The sequence below is a fragment of the Thalia democratica genome, chromosome 3 (assembly GCF_965202585.1).
Source record: "Thalia democratica chromosome 3, ktThaDemo2.hap1.1, whole genome shotgun sequence".
Lineage (NCBI taxonomy): Eukaryota > Metazoa > Chordata > Thaliacea > Salpida > Salpidae > Thalia > Thalia democratica.
In genome coordinates, this window is record NC_139167.1 from 25,175,938 (window position 1) to 25,193,513 (window position 17,576).

The window sequence follows — 17,576 nt, forward strand, 5'->3', positions numbered from 1 at the left end:
CAAAAATTTAAAGCTGGAATTTAAAATATAGCAGAGATATTTGTTTTGAACATAAATGGAGTACTAATACCTGCTAATTGTTTAAAACTCATATCATGTAAACAGACACAAGTTTGAAAGGTATTTGAAACAACCATGTAGTGTAAAATCAAAGCTTTGAAGTTTTAAAGATACATTTTGCTTATTTTTCATCGTTTTGATAAATTTTTTATGGTTTTTTAGCATGAAATTTTCCGCCGAAAACGATGGAAATGTTTATTTTTAAGCATTGGCAAGTTTAAAAAAAAAGACAAAAAATTTCAAAAAAAGTTGTACTTGTTCATTTATCATTCAATTTTTTTGGTTAAAAATTTGCATATTTTTAATGATATTGTAATTTGCTTCAAGTTAATTTTGTTCTCAATTTAAGTAGCTTTAAGTAGACCATTATATTTTGTTTTCACAGTTTATTATAAACAAAACAATGTTACTAAACTATATTAAGATATAAATGATCTTCACTTGTTAAAAACAAAACAAAAAAAGTCAAATGAAAAAAATGCAAGGTATATAAAAAGATAAAACATACATAAGTAAATCAAAATGAAAGTATTGAAAAACTTATGGTTTAATCAATGTTTAAAACAAAAATTTGTTACTCAACTGCATTAATGTTAACTTTGAAGTATGAAATGTAAGTGTCAAACTAGCTTATATAAAACTAATTGTAATTATCATGACTCCATTTAGTATGGTTTTTAGATAAAAGCTACTTTTGTTTGTAGAATATATCAATATAATTTGTTCTTTAAACGCTTTTTTCAATCTATTTAAAGTTCTTCAATAGATTCATTAGTTTTTTGCTATATTTTAAACATAGTGTGTAAAGGTAAGCTAAGCCTCAATGTCTTTGTAAATGTTTGTTAAGGTGTTTATTACTAATAATATCTCTATAACTATAGTGAAGCACTATTTTAAAATCAAATTAACAAATTAATAAGTTTGTACAGTAATATACACAAACTAAACTATTAATCTCAAGTTTTGGTAATGGTTATTGTATTAAATCAAAGTTAGAGTTGAAACATTTAAATTCACTTATACAGATTTTTTAAAGCAGTTAATGAACAGTTACAAATATAAACCTTTAGCTGATACAAAAATTTAAAGCTGGAATTTAAAATATAGCAGAGATATTTGTTTTGAACATAAATGGAGTACTAATGCCTGCTAATTGTTTAAAACTCAGATCATGCAAAAACATTGAAGTTTGAAATGTATTCAAAGCAAAAATTTGTATATTTCAAAGCTTTGAAATTTTAAAGTTGTAATTTGCTTATTTTTTAACGTTTTAATAAAGTGTTTGGTGTCTTTTAAAGCAGAATTTTGTGCTGAAAACGATGGTGAAATTTATTTTTGAAAAAAACAAGGTTTAGAAAAGTTAGAGCCAAAAGTTGAAAATTAGCTTAAAACTGTCAAATTGAGAGAAGAGAGGCCTCGTGAATGTCACCAAGTGAATTTTTTGCACAAAGTTTTTATTTATTACGTAATTATACAAAAAATCTGTTTGCAGAAATTTCTAAAAAATTGCAATTCATTTCATAAAAGTTTTCTTGGAAGTGCTAGGCCATCGAATTTTTACTTTAACTTTCTTTACATATGTATTTTTAGAGTTTACCTTTTATATGTTGCTTTAAGTAATAAAAAGTACTCAAAGTACAAGCACATACAATTCAAAAACAATGACATAGTATGAAAAAAATCAATAAAATTTAAACTTGAACTGTTTATGCTTGAATAAAAAAGAAAACAAAACAAATCTACATTATCTGCATGTTGTCAAAGTTATTTAAATCAAGAGTCTTCTACTTTATTATGATATTCAAGGGTATTAATTATCTTTTTGTTCACAATTTCAAAGAAAAGTCATTACCTGTATGTTGTCAAAGTGGTTTAAATCTACAGTCTTCTACTTTATTGTGATAATCATGTTTTTTTTCTTTTTGTTCACAACTCCACAGAAAAGTGTTTACCTGTATTTTGAAAAACTGTCTTAAATCAAAAGACTTCTACTTTATTGTGGTAATCTTGTTTTTTTTTTCTTTTTGTTCACAACTCCACAGAAAGGTGTTTACCTGTTTGTTGAAAAATTGTCTTTAATCAACAGTCTTCTAGTTTATTATGAAAATAATGTGTATTTTTATCTTTTTGTTCACAACTTTAAAGAAAAGTCTTTACCTTTATTTTGAAAAAATTTCATTTGTTTGATTCACTCTATATTCATAAACTCACTAAAAAGTCTTATGTTGAGCAGAAACAAAATGGGCATCTATATTTAGATGCTAGATCAATCATCTTTCTAATTCCTAATCAATACTGCTAACCATTTTGGTGAACCAAGTCAGTTCTTGGACTATTGCAGCTCTTAGTGAGGTTAGTTTCTTATTTAATTAAGATAGATAAATGTCATACAAGATTATTTTCAAGGTTGCCAAGCACTTAATGTTTCAGTAACACTCAATTTTAAATACTTATAAATTACTTACTTGATTAATTTTTGTTTTTGTAAACATAAAGAATCATTAATATAATTTAGTGCTCAAACTCAATTGATATCAAGTAAAGTACATAATGCTTTAACAGCTTTTGCTGCTTAGTTTCTAATTATATCTAAATTAAGTTGAATTTTACAAGGGTACAATTTTTGAATCAATTACTGGCAGCCTTGGTATTCATATTGTTATTAATTTTTTAAGTAAATGTTTTATTATTATGTTTTTATCCACTAATCAATTAAAGCAATAGTGTAAAATGTTTCTGTATAAGTGACATATTTCATTACATATAAACATATAAGAACACAAACAACATTTAGACAGCATGATCAACTGACTTATGTTTAGTTGGTGTTTTTGTATGTTTATATAACCAAGTTAGATAAAAGTCTGGTTTGTTTCAGTTAGTTATAGTGATTATAATTAAAAGTGGTAATAAAGTTCAATGTTTAAACATACTATAAGATTGATAATCATTAAGTAATTATTATAGTTGACAGAATTGTGATAAAAACTGTTACTAGCTGACAAAAACCAGACTGCTGTCTGACTTTATATGGTGTTTATAAAAAGACAATGTTGTATAGCCATGATAGACTTAGTTTTAAGGAATATTAATAATACTTCAAAATAGTCTTTGTCTGGAATTTTAATTGTGTGACATTATAAAATATTGTATCATAAGTATTTGTTTCATCTTCAACTTGATACTATGTGTAAGATTAAACCAAATGTTTTATGTTAGTTAATGAAATGCTATATAAAACAGATACTTATGATATAAAAAAATTCCTATGAAAGATTATTTAAACGATTAATAGTTAGATTTAGATATAATATACAAGCATGTTAGCTATATTTTTTGAACAAAAACTGTTCAAAACATGTTTAGAACTGTTAAATGTTTTTAGAATTATGTAGTACAGTGTAATAATTGACAATGCTAAACTGTATAAGAGTCTGGTTTGTTACTTAGAGTGGTTATAAAGTGCATTCAAAAGCAAATAAAAGAAAAAAATATTAACATTTAGAAACAATTGTTGATAATCCTTTAGTGTTTAACAGAGTTATGATAAATAAACTGTGACTAGCTGACAAAACCAGACTTTTATCTGACTACATATGATTGTTATATAGACATGTTAGACTTAGTTTTAAGGAATATTAATAATACTTCAAAATAGTCTTTGTCTGGAATTTCTATTGTGACATTATAAACTAACATAGGTGTTTATTTTATCTCAAACTTGATACTATGTATTGTGCAGCATTATTTCCAAGTGTTTTTTAGTAGTTTCATCATTCATACTATTAGATAGTGTCACAGTAAAGACTCTAAGCAAAGAGTATTTTGATAATTAATAAAAGTTTGTTTTTTATACAGTATACAAGCATGTTAACTATTTAAATAAACTCTGTCAAAAACTGTTTAAAATATAAAATCACTAATATTCCTTTTGCATATTTTGTAACATTGTGTAGTAACTCAAGTGGTACTGTATTTTATTGGTTAAACAATATAGTTTTAGACAGTGATTGTTTAAATTTAAATATGTTAATAATTAGATAAGGTAAGTTAAGCCATATTTTAAGCGGGTCGGCTGCAGTTGTAAGGCTTTGTATATGTTTTCATTCACAACATTATGAGGTGAAGTGATGATACAGCATAATATTAAAAAACATTACCAAAATACATAAAAATAAAATGAAAAACAAGTTTTATTACTTCAATAAAAATTAAATCAATAAAAATTGTAATATATTAGCCAATCAGAAGCGACGTTATAACTGCAGCCGGACCTTAGAACTATTAAAGATGCAAGTAGTTAAGGAATTTTAAAATGAACAAAAATGATTTAACATCAGGTAGTAATTTACAATGCGTCAAAGTGATTTTTAATGTCTGTAAGGTATGCGATCTAAGAAATACGCACACACATAAGGTACGCACTAAATTATTAAGGCCCCCCCACACAAAATTTCTCATTAGGGGGAATTCCCTAAATCGAAAGTGGGCGTGAAAATTTTTGAGATTGATAAAAAAAATTATTTTAAAGGCATTTCGCCGGCTCCGCCGGCGAAAAATTTTTCACTTTCACTCCCAACCATTTTTTCTTAAAAACCTAATTACGCTTGGAGCCCAGTTAGTAAGCCTGACAGCCAAACCAGATAAAAGTGTGGTACTGAGCTCTAAGAAGTAGTTCGGTTTTGAGTTAAAGGGGTAGCGGACAGCTTTCGTTATTTGTTTTTAAGTCCCTTCCGCTGCGAGTTCTCTTCGAGAACTCTTGCTCCAGGGACTTTTGCACAAATAACGAAAGCCGTCCTTTAGGCCGCGTCCTTATGCTGGTCGGCACCTAATTAGTTTTTTGTTTGATGTACGAGTAGTTACGCAAGTTCTTTTAGTATGTTATTTTTCTCTTATGCACTTGTGAGTATCCATATGTATGATTGATATTAAAAACATCTGAATTACAGTAAAGTTACATGTTTTATAGTATATAACATTGTTGTAGTACTCCAAATGGTATAGTTTTGGAGTAGACAATCAATTTATTATTCTATATATAACACTTCACTTATTGTAGTTTGATTTGTTAACATTATTCTATTGTAATTTGTCTCATAAATTTACTAGTTGTACATACCAGTTAGTTTACCTATAAAAGTCTTCTATCTAATTAATGTTGTTATTTAAACAAGCCTTAGCTTATTTGTTTTGTTTGTACTGTGTGTCCTTAAGTAATTTAACTCTATTTATAGCTCAAAGTAAAGACTGAACTGAGTTTTAGTGTTATTAACAGATATGTTTAATTTAAAAGTGAAATTTTTAATAGTATATACCTATAAGTAATTCGAATACTAAAAAGTAACACAACAGTTTTATGTTGTAGTTTACTTTATCAGTATCATTCTATTTTAATTCGAAAAGTTATATTAATTCAAGTTACCAAGTCTCATAAACAGCAAATAAATTCTTAGTTTAGTGTTTAATTATACTTTAGACCAGCTTTTTTCATGTTTTACCCCTTATTGGAAAATAATAACTTAACTAATCCCAATTTACACTACTTAAGTGCCGGATACTCTATGAATCAGTTCCTGCATCATTTGTTTGAGTTACACTAGTAGATTACTTACTGAGATTTAAGCGTCGTTAGGCTTCAAAATGAAAAACAATGGTTAAACTAAGCTAAAATTTTCAATTTACATAAGTAAGTATTTACGTCTTAAATTGTATAACTAATGTCTGGACATCTTTTAAATTAGACACTTTCAAAATACCGTTTATGTCCACAATTTTTCAGGTAATTTTGTAATATTTTTTATTTTTGCATATTTACAATTATTACGTCATTACCCTGTAGTCTCATACAGTATAAACTTAGTAATTAGTAATTTTTACTTACACATTAGTTGTATATGGACATATCTTTTGGATTATAAATTATTAAATTTGTTTCAAGTAAGACTAATTGTATGTACATAATAAGTATTGGATAAGGTGTATCTTAATTAAACTAACAGATACAAACATATATGGCAACTAGATCTTAAACATTTTACTGTTGCGTATAAAGGAATTTAATTTTTAAATTACAATCAAATCTTAATATTTAATTATCATATTGTTGCGCTGGTTTATGTGATTGTTTCTAGTTTCATATCACAAACAACATGTGTATTTAACTATAAATTTAAAAGATTAAACTGTTTTATCAAGTAAATCAAGTAAATTTTTCAATAATAAACGTCTTAAGTTGTCCACACAAAGTTCTACAAATTGTATGCATTGTCATAAAAACGAAAGGTCTTTTTTTGTCTATTTAATTTTGGTGTTTGTTTTCGACTCATTATTAAATATTACAACATTTGAATTGAAAGTAAAGTTTTATGTTTTATAGTATGTATCCTGTGTTTTGCGTACTACAAATGATACAATTTTGTAGTAGACAATTCTGGTATTATTCTATAAATAACAATTCAGCTTACTTTTTAATTATGTTTATCAATATCATTGTATTGTAACTCAACTAATTATGTTACTACATAATATTCAAAACTAAGTGTGTCTCGTAAATAAATTACCAGTTAAGTATTCAATCATATCTTAGGTTTTTTGCTTATAAAGGTCAATTAAAAGTTATTTATGGCATTACTCCAGTTTAATCACAGTTAGACATAACAATTTATAATACTTGTTAACATTGAATTGTATATTATTAATTGAATTATATGGGTTTATTAGAAAGTAAAGACTTTAGATTGTATTGGATTTATTGATCTAAGCAAATAAAGTATTGTGCAAGTTGAACTAATCACAATCTGAAAATTATAAGACTAAAAGCTAAATAGTATTGTTTTATTCATGAAAAATGTTAACGCACTTGTTCTAACAATTCTGATTTTTTATCCTTCACATAAAGTTTTTGGTTCTTTTTTTGCACAAAATTTTGTGGCCGAAAAGATCGAGACATTAGTTTTTGAGTATAGGCAAGTTAAAAAAATAGTTAAATGTTCATTTTTATTGAATTTTGATGCTTGAAAATTTGCATAAACTTTCATGTTTACAGTTCAGTCTAGTTTCCAGATAAAGCTTGGTTCTATCTATTAGTTAAACTCGCTGTTGTTAATATAAATGCAATTGTCTCGAAATTTTTATGGAGTTGAATATTTAAACTAATGGAAGTTTACAAAAACAAACCTAAAAATTATAAATAAATTAAAAACTTGTTGAAGTATTGTGTTAAAATAATCAACTTGTTTGAGTTTTGTTTGTTGAATAAATAAAGTAAAAGTGTTTGTATATTTCAATAAATATATTTGTTCGTTGACCTCGAATGTAAGTAGTTCATTAAAAATTTATCAAAGATTTTTTACTTTGCCTAACAGTTTCATTGGTGTTTTGATATATTTTAATATAGTTTGGAAACTTAAGCTAAACCTTAGTGTGTGGATAAACATTTTTTCACACACTTATTACAAAAGGTTCTATTTAATATCTTTTTGTTTATACAAATTCTATTTGTTATGAACATAGTTTGAATACTAGTATTTGCTAATTGTTTCTAACTCACAACATGCAAACAGATACAAGTTTGAAAGGTATTTGAAACAACAAAGGGGCTAAACCAAAACAAATTAAGATTTTAAACTTAATAGTACTTAATAAAAACTCAAAAAAATACGCTTACAGATAAAAACGTATACTTTTCATACCAGCACTTGGTACAAGATAAACATAACTAACAAAACCAAATACAAAAACCCGTAACGAAGACCAAATGATATCAAGGACAGATATAAAAGTTTTATAAACGTATTAGCTATGTATAAATCATTTAGTCTTCCGAATAACTACCACGATCAAAACGTTTCCAACAACTAACAACAATTCGACTGAAGTTAAAAAAACGAAACCTCCAATTTAGAAAGAATCTGACAAAGATTAAGTTGAAATAACTAAAAAATCTCATTAAAAATTCAAATAAAATTAAAGGTTTTAAAAGGGAAGTTAGTAAAAGTTATTATTTAACACGTCAGAAAAAAAAAACAAACTATTAAGTTGCTTATGTTTTAGAATTTGTTCGAAATATAGTCCAAAAAGTCTGAAATGACTATTGGAAAAAAGTTGTGAGTTAATAAAAAGTTAATAAAAAAGTAAATAAAAGTTAATAAAAAGTTAATCAAACGTAAAACAATTTCATTCAAAACGTTATACTTGCTTTAAAAAACTTTAATTCTACCTAGTTGCTTACTAAATATAAACATAGTTATTTAATTGCATATTATTTTAAGCTTAAAAAATGATAAATCTTATGTAAACAACGAAAAAAAAGCAGTTGGTCTAGCCTTTATTATCTGTGCAATATCCAATGTTAAAGTAAAAATGGATACTAAATCAGCTCAATCTAACATATACTTTTACTCAAATGTATACTTGCATTTGAAAATGCTGCACAATAAAAAAGTACTCAAACAAAACTTCAACCACCTTTAAAAGATGTAAAGAAGAAAATGTTTTTTGAAGTAGAATTTCGTGCTCGACATGAAAGTAAAATTTAGTTTTGCAAAAAAAAACAAGGTTTAAAAAAACAAGTTAGAAGTTCAAAACTAGGTTAAAGTTTTAAAAATAAATGAAGAGAGACCACGTGATAAAACAAAATTTCTGCTTAAATTCGCCATAAGAAAGTATTGTGAATATTAAATGTTAAGAACCTTATTTTTTATCGTTTTGATAATTTTTTTGGTGTTTTTTCGCATGAATTTTTCCGCCAGAAACCATGGAAATGTTTATTTTTAAGTATTGGCAAGTTTAAAAAGAAAAGAAAATAAATTCTAAAAATAAGTTTTAGTTGTTCATTATCATTCAATTTTATAGCATAAAATTTTGCATAAATTTCAATGACTACAGCTGGTTTTGTCTTTAGACAAAAACTACATTTTTATAAAGTATATTAATGTAATTAGTTGTTTAACAGTTTATAAAATAATTTTTACTTTGACTCATAGTTTCATTAGTATTTTGATACGTGTTAATATAGTTTGTAAAGTTAAACTTTAGTGTCCTAAAAAATGTTTACTCACATAATTATTGCAACTTACGGTTCTCTTTACTACTAGTTTGAAGTGTTTTTTTATAAACAATTACTACACAAATCAACAAGCTTTATAAACTAGATTTAAATAACTATCAATGCAAATAATAGCTGTTAGCTTAAATATTAAGTAAGATAACATTAGATTAAATTGTTAGTTTTATCATTGTTTTTTTAAATGACAAACATAAAATAGTTTTTGTGTATAAAAAGATATAATTATACTTTTGTTAAACTAGAAAAACAATACTGAAATAACCATGATATAAGGAAATAACTTTAGTTAAAAACTATATACAGCAACAAGTTCACACATATTAACTTTTGAAGAATGATAAAATTTTAAGGATTATGATAGATTTTAGCTTAGTTTTTATGTAAGTTAGATGATAAGTAAAATGTGCAGGTTTTTGTATATAGTTTAAACAACACAGTATTATGAATTGATGATAGTTCATCTTTCTAAGTTTTCAACAGTTCATTGTGTTACAATATTAAGAGTTTATTAAAAGACCCACTCAAAACTAAACAAGTGTCTAACTACTTTTGAATAACTTGAATTTATTACTGTTTTGAACAGATTATCTAAGTGAACAATACTACTCAAAAGTATTAAAAGTTTACATTAGCAAGTTATTTGACTATACACAGTCAAGTCTTATAGATAAGTTTGTCAGTGCACACTTGAAAAAAAAATTGTCAAGTATTAAGAAGTATGTACACTTATTTATAAACTTGATGAACTGTTTTTGTGTTTATGTCGAAACTTAATTGTTTTATGTGTATTAAACTGTTAAATTAAGAAATAATGCTAAACTTAAGTCATGTAAAAATAAGTTATTGTACAAAATAACGACCAAATTGATAATAGTGAGTTGTGAAGTTAAGCTGGGCATTAATGTCTGCATAAATGTTTATTCACGTACTTATTGCAACTAAGTATACTAGAGTGAAGTATTGTTTTAATAATAAGTACACAAATCAATAAGTTTCTACAAAAAGTTATTGAGAAAAAACTTCACTAATTAATCACAAGCTTAATGTAATAGTATTAGCAACACGACTTAATTTTAGACTCTTGTAGAATTCTTTTTGTTAAAGCAGTTAGTTAATGGTTAAAAATGTAAATCTTTGAACTAAAATGAAGGTTTAAAGCGGAAACTAGGAATATAGCAGTGATATTTGTTATGAAGATACTAGTGCCTGCTATGTGTTTCAATTTCTAACTCATATCATACAAAAGCATACAAGTTTGAAACGTGTTCAAAAACTAAATAGTTCAAATTCAAAGCTTTCATTTTGTCTATTTTTCATCATTTTTATAAAGTGTTTGGTGTTTTTTAAAGCAGAATTTTGTGCTGAAAACGATAGTAAAATCTATTCTAAAATAAAACAAAGTTTAAAAAAGTTATAGCCAAAAGTTTAAAACAAGCTTAAAATTTTCAAAGCGAGAGAAGAGAAACCACGTGATAAAATTAATTTTCCGGCTCAAAATTGCCATAAGAAAGTATCGTGAAATAAATCTTATTATCTTTTTATCTTTTTATCTTTTTATCGTTTTGATAATTTTTTTGGTGTTTTTTCGCATGAAACTTTCCGCCAGAAACGATGGAAATGTTTATTTTTAATTATTGGCAAGTTTAAAATAAATAGAAAAATCTTCCGAAAAAAAGTTATACTTGTTCATTATCATTCAATTTTATAGCATAAAAATTTGCATAAATTTCAATGACTACAGTTGGTATGGTCTTTAGACAAAAATTACTTTCTTATAAAGTATATTGATGTAATTAGTTCTTTAAAAGTTTATAAAACAAATTACTTTGACTAACAATTTCATTAGTATTTTGATACGTGTTAATATAGTTTGTCCTTTATATAGCTAAATTTTAATGTCCTAATAAATGTCTATTCATACATTTATTGTAACTAAGGGTTCTCTTAAATACTAGTTTGATGTGTTGTTTTATAAATAAGTTCTACACAAATCAACAAGCATTATAAACTGGATTTTAACATGTATTATTTATTTATGAACAATTTATTATTCTATATATAACACTTCACTTACTGTAATTTGATTTAACAGTATCATTCTATTGTATTTTGCACCTACTAGTTAGTTTACCTATAAAAGTCTTCTATCTCATTTATGTTATTATTTAAACATTGTTTTGTTTGTATTGTATGTTTTTAAGTAATTTAGTTCTACTTATAGCTCAAAATTAAGTAAAGACTGAGTTTTAGTGTTATTAACAGATATGTTCGATTTATAGTGAAATGTTTAATAGTATATACCTTTAAGTAATTCAAATTACTCAACAGTTTTACGTTGTAATTTACTTTATCAGTTTACTACTGCATTTCAAAAAGTTATATCAATTCAAATTACCAAATCTCATAACAGCAAACAAATTCTTAGTTTAGTATTTATGTGTACTTTAGACTCTTAACTGTTTTTTCATTTAATTAATCCCAATTTACAGTTCCCAATAATTAATCCCAATGTATATCATTTGTTTGAATTACACTAGTAGATTACTTACTGAGATTTAAGCGTCGTTAGGCTTGAAAGAAAAAAAACAATGGTTGTGCAAAATGCTTTATTAATATTGGTACATTGCATTCTTAATGGTACAGAACCATATACTTTATCTAAGTAGTATATAAGGAACACTGAATGTAAAAGGTTTATGCCACTTAGACAGAAACTAAGTTAAAATTTTTCAGTTACATAAGTAAGTGTTTACGTCTTAAATTGTATAAATAAAGTTTGGACATCTTTTAAATAAGACACTTACAAAATACCGTTTTTGTCCACAATTTTTCAGGTAATTTTGTGATATTTTTTATTTTTACCTATTTACAATTATTACGTCATGACCCTGAGTCTCATACAGAAAAAACTTAGTAATTTTTTTTTACACTTTAGTTGTACATGGATATCGTCTTTAGGATTATCAATTATTAAATTTGTTTCAAATAAGACTAATTCTATGTACATAAAAAGTGTTGGATAAGGTGTGTCTTAATTAAACTAACAGATACAAACATATATGAATAATATATGCTCTTAAATAAATTACTGCTGCGTATAAAAGAATTTTAATTTTAAATTACAATCAAGTCTTAATAATACTTAATCATTAATTATCATATTGTTGCGCTGGTTTATGTGATTGTTTCTAGTTTTAGTCCACATAAAGTTCTACAAATTGTATGCATTATCATGGTAACGAAAGGTCTTTTTTTAACTATTTAATTTTGGTGTTTATTTTCGACTCAATATTAAATATTACAATATTTAAATTCAAATTAAAGTTTTATGTTTTATAGTATGTATCCTGTGTTTTGCGTACTACAAATGATACAATTTTGTAGTAGACATTCTGGTAATATTCTATAATTAACACTTCAACTTACTTTTTTGTTGTAATTAAATTTAAATTTCAAGTATAGTTTGTGATACTTGATTATGTGGTAACTCATAGTTCGTTTAACTTGAGGTCTAAATTAAACTTTATATTTATAATGAATAGTATACTTTTATTAAAAAAAACGTGCTTTAAGCAGTTTGAATGAATCTCGTTTGTAATTTAATTTAAATTTCAAGTATAGTTTGTGATACTCGATTATGGGGTAACTCATAGTTCGATTAACTTAAGGCCTAAATGAAACTTTATATTTGTAATGAATAGTATATTTTTATTAAAAAACGTGCTTTAAGCAGTTTGAATGAATTTCGTTTGTAATTTTATTTAAATTTCAAGTATACTTTGTGATACTCGATTATGGGGTAACTCATTGTTCGTTTAACTTGAGGTCTAAATGAAACTTTATATTTGTAATGAATAGTATATTTTTATTAAGAAAACGTGCTTTAAGCAGTTTGAATGAATTTCGTTTGTAATTTAATTTAAATTTCAAGTATATTTTGTGATACTCGATTATGGGGTAACTCATAGTTCGTTTAACTTAAGGTCTAAATGAAACTTTATATTTTTAATGAATAGTATATTTTTATTAAAAAACGTGCTTTAAGCAGTTTGAACGAATCTCGTTTGTAATTTAATTTAAATTTCATGTATATTTTGTGATACTCGATTATGGGGTAACTCATAGTTCGTTTAACTTGAGGTCTAAATTAAACTTTATATTTGTGATGAATAGTATATTTTTATTAAAAAAACATTACAATATTACAAACGAGATTCATTAAAGTTGCATTAACCGCATTTTGTTGATAAAAGTATACTAATCATAATAAACATAAAGTTTAATTTAGACCTCAAGTTTAACGAATTATGATATGCTCCATAATCGAGTACACAAAATATACTTGAAATTTTAATTAAATTACAAACGAGATTCATTAAAATTGCATTAACCGCATTTTGTTGATAAAAGTATACTAATCATAATAAACATAAAGTTTAATTTAGACCTCAAGTTTAACGAATTATGATATGCTCCATAATCGAGTACACAAAATATACCTGAAATTTAAATTAAATTACAAACGAGATTCATTAAAATTGGATTAACCGCATTTTGTTGATAAAAGTATACTAATCATAATAAACATAAAGTTTAATTTAGACCTCAAGTTTAACGAATTATGATATGCTCCATAATCGAGTACACAAAATATACCTGAAATTTAAATTAAATTACAAACGAGATTCATTAAAATTGGATTAACCGCATTTTGTTGATAAAAGTATACTAATCATAATAAACATAAAGTTTAATTTAGACCTCAAGTTTAACGAATTATGATATGCTCCATAATCGAGTACACAAATTATACCTGAAATTTAAATTAAATTACAAACGAGATTCATTAAAATTGCATTAACCGCATTTTGTTGATAAAAGTGTACTAATCATAATAAACATAAAGTTTAATTTAGACCTCAAGTTTAACGAATTATGATATGCTCCATAATCGAGTACACAAAATATACTTGAAATTTTAATTAAATTACAAACGAGATTCATTAAAATTGCATTAACCGCATTTTGTTGATAAAAGTATACTAATCATGGTAAGCATAAAGTTTAATTTAGACCTCAAGTTTAACGAATTATGATATGCTCCATAATCGAGTACACAAAATATACCTGAAATTTAAATTAAATTACAAACGAGATTCATTAAAATTGGATTAACCGCATTTTGTTGATAAAAGTATACTAATCATGATAAACATAAAGTTTAATTTAGACCTCAAGTTTAACGAATTATGATATGCTCCATAATCGAGTACACAAAATATACTTGAAATTTAAATTAAGTTACAAACGAGATTCATTAAAATTGGATTAACCGCATTTTGTTGATAAAAGTATACTAATCATGATAAACATAAAGTTTAATTTAGACCTCAAGTTTAACGAATTATGATATGCTCCATAATCGAGTACACAAAATATACCTGAAATTTAAATTAAATTACAAACGAGATTCATTAAAATTGCATTAACCGCATTTTGTTGATAAAAGTATACTAATCATGATAAACATAAAGTTTAATTTAGACCTCAAGTTTAACGAATTATGATATGCTCCATAATCGAGTACACAAAATATACCTGAAATTTAAATTAAATTACAAACGAGATTCATTAAAATTGGATTAACCGCATTTTGTTGATAAAAGTATACTAATCATGATAAACATAAAGTTTAATTTAGACCTCAAGTTTAACGAATTATGATATGCTCCATAATCGAGTACACAAAATATACCTGGAATTTTAATTAAATTACAAACGAGATTCATTAAAATTGCATTAACCGCATTTTGTTGATAAAAGTATACTAATCATAATAAACATAAAGTTTAATTTAGACCTCAAGTTTAACGAATTATGATATGCTCCATAATCGAGTACACAAAATATACTTGAAATTTAAATTAAATTACAAACGAGATTCATTAAAATTTCATTAACCGCCTTTTGTTGATAAAAGTATACTAATCATAATAAACATAAAGTTTAATTTAGACCTCAAGTTTAACGAATTATGATATGCTCCACAATCGAGTACACAAAATATACCTGAAATTTAAATTAAATTACAAACGAGATTCATTAAAATTGGATTAACCGCATTTTGTTGATAAAAGTATACTAATCATAATAAACATAAAGTTTAATTTAGACCTCAAGTTTATGAATTATGATATGCTCCATAATCGAGTACACAAAATATACCTGAAATTTAAATTAAATTACAAACGTGATTCATTAAAATTGCATTAACCGCATTTTGTTGATAAAAGTGTACTAATCATAATAAACATAAAGTTTAATTTAGACCTCAAGTTTAACGAATTATGATATGCTCCATAATCGAGTACACAAAATATACTTGAAATTTTAATTAAATTACAAACGAGATTCATTAAAATTGCATTAACCACATTTTGTTGATAAAAGTATACTAATCATGATAAACATAAAGTTTAATTTAGACCTCAAGTTTAACGAATTATGATATGCTCCATAATCGAGTACACAAAATATACCTGTAATTTAAATTAAATTACAAACGAGATTCATTAAAATTGCATTAACCGCATTTTGTTGATAAAAGTATACTAATCATGATAAACATAAAGTTTAATTTAGACCTCAAGTTTAACGAATTATGATATGCTCCATAATCGAGTACACAAAATATACTTGAAATTTAAATTAAATTACAAACGAGATTCATTAAAATTGGATTAACCGCATTTTGTTGATAAAAGTATACTAATCATGATAAACATAAAGTTTAATTTAGACCTCAAGTTTAACGAATTATGATATGCTCCATAATCGAGTACACAAAATATACCTAAAATTTTAATTAAATTACAAACGAGATTCATTAAAATTGCATTAACCGCATTTTGTTGATAAAAGTATACTAATCATGGTAAACATAAAGTTCAATTTAGACCTCAAGTTTAACGAATTATGATATGCTCCATAATCGAGTACACAAATTGTACTTGAAATTTAAATTAAATTACAAACGAGATTCATTAAAATTGGATTAACCGCATTTTGTTGATAAAAGTATACTAATCATGATAAACATAAAGTTTAATTTAGACCTCAAGTTTAACGAATTATGATATGCTCCATAATCGAGTACACAAAATATACCTGAAATTTAAATTGCTGTGAAATTGCTGTGAAATTTAAATAAACTATGAACTTTTGGTGCACGTTTTACTTGAGTTCATGTAAACTTAAGTTTTAAACAGATTGCCTTGAGCTAATTTAATTTTTCTTATAGTACAACAATAAGTTTCCCAATTTTTTTTTTATAAAGTTCTTTCGAGAAACGCTTAACTATTTTGAAATTAGAAAATAAGTAAGATAAGATACTAACAGTAAGAAGACAATTTTACGGTTTTACGTTTGTTTTTTTTTACAAATGAAGTAAACATATAAAAATTAAAAGTAATATTAATTTTTTGTTTAAAAATACTAAAATAAAACTATTATGATCTTGCTACTATTTTTTCTTATTCCTGTTTATTTATAAAATTCCTACATCAACTAACTGCATCAGATGTTAATTACTTTTCTGTTTTGTTATTTTCTTGATTAAGTAATTTCTGATAAAATGATAAGGCTATATAAGCATGATTTTTTTTTTGTTACAATTTTATTGCACTAATGTAAGTTTGTTGAAATATATTTGTGTTGAATAAAATACCTTGTTTGTTTTTAATCGAGTACAATAGCAGACTGATGTTCAAAATTTCTAAAATGTATTATAGAATATGTAAACGACTTAAATCAAATTAGTATTTATTTTTGATTGTTCAAAGTTGTTGTAGTAATTTCAATTTTATCTATAAAAACTGTTTTAAATAAAGATAACTTATTTTTAAAAAAGCTTTTACCTAACTAGTTTCTAAACACTGTAAATCAAATATATCAGAAAAATTTGTTCTATTTACTATAAACAAAGTTTAATTATTTGTTGTCTTTGTTTTTTTTCTTTATTTATATTTTAGACACTTCTTTTTTATATTAACTGCCTAAAATAATTAAATTTGGAAGTCGATCATTCAAGTTGTTAAAATTCTAATACAATTCTAAGCTTTAAGCATAGTTAAAAGTTGCGCCACAAAATGTAACTTAATAAACATTTGAAAACCACATACGTTTTATAATATTTATACTTTTATCATATGGATGTATATAAAATTTAATTCTATAAATGTTAATACAATTTCTAAACTTTAGAAATAATTAAACGTTGCGCCACAAAGGGTAACTTTAATACAAACGTTTAATCTGTTTGTTTAATATTCAAACAATAGTTCGACGTGTAAACTGTTTTGTTAATTCTCTCGTCTTTAACATTTTTATATATTTTTATCTACGTTATATCTACATAATATAACAAAGACTAGTCTAGATTTTAAAAACT